The sequence below is a fragment of the Nannospalax galili genome, unplaced genomic scaffold (assembly GCF_000622305.1).
Source record: "Nannospalax galili isolate Female #2095 unplaced genomic scaffold, S.galili_v1.0 scaffold83, whole genome shotgun sequence".
Classification (NCBI taxonomy): domain Eukaryota; kingdom Metazoa; phylum Chordata; class Mammalia; order Rodentia; family Spalacidae; genus Nannospalax; species Nannospalax galili.
This window is the reverse complement of record NW_008352659.1, coordinates 6,102,887-6,108,204: the sequence shown is the minus strand read 5'-3', so window position 1 is coordinate 6,108,204 and position 5,318 is coordinate 6,102,887. Positions and strand designations below refer to the sequence as shown.

At 45.5% G+C, this 5,318-nt stretch overlaps 1 long non-coding RNA gene across 1 annotated transcript; it reads left to right on the top strand.

The window, feature by feature from the left end:
* On the top strand, positions 1 to 4,248 carry LOC115067124. Its single transcript, XR_003846559.1, has 4 exons — positions 1 to 682; positions 853 to 973; positions 2,500 to 2,563; positions 4,104 to 4,248. It is a non-coding gene; the product is annotated as an uncharacterized LOC115067124 (long non-coding RNA).
* Positions 4,249 to 5,318: the final 1,070 nt, after the last annotated feature.

Here is a 5,318-nt window from a genome sequence, read left to right as displayed (position 1 = left end):
TTCAGGACAGGTAGAGAGAATGGCTAGAACTCTGAAAGAGACCTTAACTAAATTGACCTTAGAGACTGGTGGTGACTGGGTGACTCTCCTTCCGTTCACACTCTATCGAGTGCGTAACTCCCCTTACCAGATGGGAATAACCCCCTTTGAGATAATGTTTGGAATGCCCCCTCCCATTATTCCTAACCTCCAGGCAGAGAAGATTACTGAATTTGAAGATTGGGACCTGTTGGACGACCTCAGGGGAGTCCAGTGGTCCCATAAACATGTATGGCCTAAACTACATGCTCTTTGTGAGACAGGACCCCCTCCAGAACCTCATCAATATCGACCTGGTGACTGGGTCTACGTTAAGAGGCATTGGCAAGGATCCTTAGAGCCACTGTGGAAGGGGCCCTATGTCATCCTACTAACCCCCACAGCCCTCAAAATGGATGGTGTAGCATCATAGATCCACCACACACATGTACGGCCAGCTGACCCATTCACTGTAGAGGAGTGCGCATCCCCAGCTTCAGGATGGAGAATTTCAAATGATCCCAACAATCCGCTCAAGCTAAAGCTCACCCGATTTTCAAACTGTTGACTGTATATACTCTGTTCCCCATGATAGCTGTTCCTGCTCCGGGAAGCCAGCATCAACCTATGAATCTGACTTGGGTCCTCCAAGATGTGATAGGAGGTAATATTTTGTTTCAGATCTCCCAAGTAGCACCCCCAGCTACTTGGTTCCCAACTCTGCACTCCCGGTTAGATGCTTTCTTTGATTTCAATCCTAAGGGAGGCGCACATCCTTACACTCTAACTCTCCAGGCCCATACAGAAAACCAGGCCAGTTCTATGTTTTCCCAGGGCCTAGAACTCCAAAATACAAGTCCCAGAGAAACAGGACAGCGCTACTTATTGCTCTCGCTGGGGCCGTGAAACAACAGAACACATATGGTGGACTCTTCAGGGAGGAGATCTTATTAAGGTAACGTGGGAGCAACCAATATCCACTATCAGTCCCTCTGGAGTCTGGGTGATGAAGAACATGAGATCAGGGAGAGCCCATGATTGGGCCCCCAAGGTACTAGTCAGAGGGGTGATCGGAGACCTGAGTGACTCCATCTTGGATAAAACCTCCATGGGACTGACCCAGCCCTGAACCCTGTTCCAGGAAACAACACAAAAAAAGTATGCTTGGAACAGATAGAGACCAACTCCCCTGCCAATGTTCAATTAACCAGGGGCAGGAAAGTACTAAAAGTCCAGATGTCTCTTCAGATTTCCTGAAGGCAGCAGTTTATGGTTTGGCACTGGGCTGCAACCAATCAAATGCTTGCCAGGCTGGAGACCCCCTACTTGCTGAACTTGCTGAAATAAACCTATAAAAACCTCTGTCTCCCAAAGCAAGGGGTCTCACATCTGAGATCCACTGGGTCGGTGACAGAGTGGGCCCAAGTTAAGCTTGCAGCAACAAAAAAACCCTTGTATGTTTACATCGGTTGGGTCCTTAGTGGTCTTTGGGGTCTTGTAAACTGGGCACAGCAATAGATGCAGTGAAATTAAATAAAGCCAAGAGAAGAATTTGAGGATGTAATGGTTTGAATGTGAAATTTCCCTCATAAGCCCATGTACTTGTGAATACTTAGTCCCTTGCTGGTAACACTGTTTTGAGAGGTTGTAGAATCTTAAGAGGTAGGGCCTAACTGAAGGAAGTGTCAATGGGCAGGGGGTATACAGTGTGATGGTTATAGCCAGGTCCACTTCAGATGAAGCATCATGGAGCTGCTAGGAGCCATGCCTTCCCCACCATGATGGACTGTATCCCCTAAAACCATGAGCCAAAATAAATCCTTCCTTCCTTTAAGTTGCTGCTTGTCAGATATGTGGTTACAATGATGAGAACAGTAACTAAGAAGCTGTAGATTATTACCTTCATTAGGGTAGATCCTAAGCATGATAGACCAGAATGGTGAACCTACCCCCCACTCTCTCAGTCCTTAACAAATTGTTCTATTTGCCCGAAATAGAACAAGGATGGGAAGGGGTGAAAATCCCCATCACTGTCCATAAGGAACTTCAGGAATCCCTGGGGAGATTGTGTTAGAAAAGATACCCAGAGATACCTGGTCTGTCTTCCAGTAGCAGAAGGCTAGGCTGTGATCCAACACCATTCTCTGCTTACCTCTGTTGGCTGAACTTGAACCGTGGGGATATGGCCCCAAAGCCTCTTCATGTGGGTGAATCAAGCACCATGCAGTCAGGATGGGAACAAGCCAGACAAACCATAAGCCAGACTCAGAGCTAGTCCCACCTCCTGGATGATTCCCTCAAGATGTGTGTAGTAGTGAGCTCCTGAAATAGCTGTTATGTGTGTGTAACTTCTCCTGAACTTAGAAAACATTCAGTGATTTCCACTTAGGTGCTACCACTGCCTCCCCAACCCGTGTGGCTTTTATTAGTAAACTCTTTGCGCCCAGATCTTCCTTTTCATCCTTCTTTCTCTAATTTCAGAGACTAAGTGGACATTGTCCTCTCTCCCAACTTCTCTGGGTTGGAATCCCATGTTGGTTCAAAGGTAAGATTTAAGGGACAGAATGTCATCTCTAAAGATGCCCACTTCCTAATCTCTGGGACGTGTGAGCATATTGTTACAACACAAAAGGAATTAAGGTTCCAGGTGGAATTAAGGCTACTTAAGCATCTGACCCTAACAGGTTGCACCATAGTCATACATTTATTTTTTTTTTAATTTGATTGTGTGTGTGCGCGTGTGTGTGTGTATTTCATACAGAATACCCCAAACAATCTTGATCATCTTTATACCCCCATCCCACTGGCAGCCTCCCATAGCCTCCCCCCCCACTGGAGCCCATATACTCTGTCATCCCTTTTACAGCCCAGTGTTGTCAGTGCCCCCAGCTGTTCCCCAGTGCAAGTCTATCTGCTGAGTCTAGTCAGCCTATCTAGAGTCCCTTGTTTTAGGAAGATCAGCTCTTCTTCATCTAGCAGTAATCGGTTGTCAATATTCCTTTAGATAAGATTGGGCCTGCTGTTCATTTTCCTAGTTCTCTAACTTTTTAAAAAAATATTATTTTTATTTTACGTGTATGAGTGTATTGCCTGTATGTATGTGAGTGCACCTGTGTCATGCAATGCCTTGGAGGTCAGAAGAGGGCTTTGGATTCCCCTGGAACTGGAGTTAAGAACAGTTTGTAGCCTCCATGTGGGTGCTGGGAATCGAGCTTGGGTCCTCTGCAAGAGCAGTCAGTGCTCTTAACCGCTGAGCCATCTTTCCAGCCCCTGTTTTCCCAGTTCTATGCTGGGTTACTGTCTGCCTGAGTTTGCATGGGACGTGTATATGCCGACACCTGTGCTATAGACTCATATGAGTAGGTTCCCAGGAGCTTGTAGGACTCTGTTTCCATGTGGTCATGCCCATCCTCCCTGGCTCTTACAATCTCTCCACTCCCTCTTCTGAGATGGTCACTGAGCCTTGGGTGGATGAAGTTAAATAAAGGGGACAGGATCCAAGGACTCTTGATCTCTACACTTTGGCCATTTGTGACCTTCTCTGTTCCTGGCCCTCCACTGCATAAGGAGTTTCATTACTGAGAACTGATTCCTTAGGGTCCTCTTCTTTATCCCCATTCTATGTTCCATGAGCCTTAGGTGTAGAGGTTGCACTGTGGATGTAAACCTTAGGCCTGGCAATTCATAGACAATGTCCTTGTGTGACCAGTTGTGGTCCTTGGTATTGGCCTCTGTTGCAAAATGAGCTTCTTTGATGAGTGGTGACTGGGATATTTGTAAATATAAGGATATATATTTTGCACATAGTAAGAAATCACACTAATCTAGCAATATGAAAGTTTTGGGGTTTTCGCTAAGATCTATGACCACTCCGGCCCTGTATTCACATACTTTTTAATAGGAGGGAGGCACCACATTCATTTCCCATCTCATTCATTGGAAAATATTTGCCAAGCCCCATCCTCAGTGAATTTTTCTCTCCAGAGAAAGGTCCCTGTACCTGTCATATTCATGAGACATTCTCAGTAGGTCACACCATTGTCATAGCCTTTCCTTTATCTGTGATCTCTCACCCTCATGTCTAGGAATCAGACCTCCAAAGCCCCATGTTCATTGGAGAGGGAGGAAGAAGAGGAGAAAGAGTGATGCAATGTGAACAGGACAGAGCTACTTGCTGTTGGCTTTGAAGACAGAGGAAGGAGCCGCTGTGCCAGAAAGCACCTTCTAGAAGCTGAGTAAAGGTGGGAAGTGAATTCTCTCCTAGGACCTCTGCTGGCCTCTTGGTTTTCCCCCAGTGTCGTGTTGTTATGTTATGTTATGTTGTGTTATGTTATATGTTATGTTATGTTGTGTTATGTTATATGTTATGTTATGTTATGTTATGTTATGTTATGTTATGTTATTTCGTCAGCTTTAACTGCTGTAACAAAATACGTAACCTGGGAGGTTTCAACAACAGAAAGTGATTTTTCACAGATCTGAGGCTGGGAAGTTCAAGACCAAGGCTCCAGCAGGGTTCACATGTGGTGTGAGGGTTGTTTTCTAGGTTTATAGATGGTTGCCTTGTGGTGTCCTCATTGTAGAAGGACAGCAAGTCAGCCAGTTCTCTAGTGTCAAAAGAAGGCATTGGTGCCCTAGAGCTGGAGTTACAGGCATTTTGAGCCATTGGACATGGGTGCTGGGAATTGAACTCACGTTCTCTGGAAGAGCAGCACGTGCTCTTAACCACTGAGCCATCTCTTCAGACCACCCCCCCACTTTTTGAGACAGTCTTGCCATAAACTTCAGAATGATCTTGAACTCTCAATCTTCCAGCCTCAGCCTCCCAAGTGCTGGAATTATAAGCATGCACACCACACTAGCCTCATACATTTCTTTTTTAAAAAATGAGAGTATGTGTGTGGTGGGGGGGGGTAAGTGCATGTGGAGGCCAGAGGGGTAGCCTCAACTGTCTTCCTCAGAAATACCATGTTTCCTTTGAGACAGAATCTCTCATTGGCCTAGAGTTCACCAATTGCTTTAGACTGACTGGCTGGTGAACCCCTAGGCATCTCATAACTCTACTTCTCCAGTGCTGAGATTACAAATGTGCGTGTGCCACCATGCCTGGCATTTTTATGTGGGTTCTGGGTACTGAACTCAGGTCCTCCTGCTTTTGAGGCAAGCACTTTACGGATTGAACTCTCTCCCTAGCTCCAGTTTCTTATTCTTTAGTACACATAGGTCTAGATATAGTAAGTATGACTCATAATGACCTTTCTTTACATTGGCTTCTAGACTTGGAAATATATATATATATA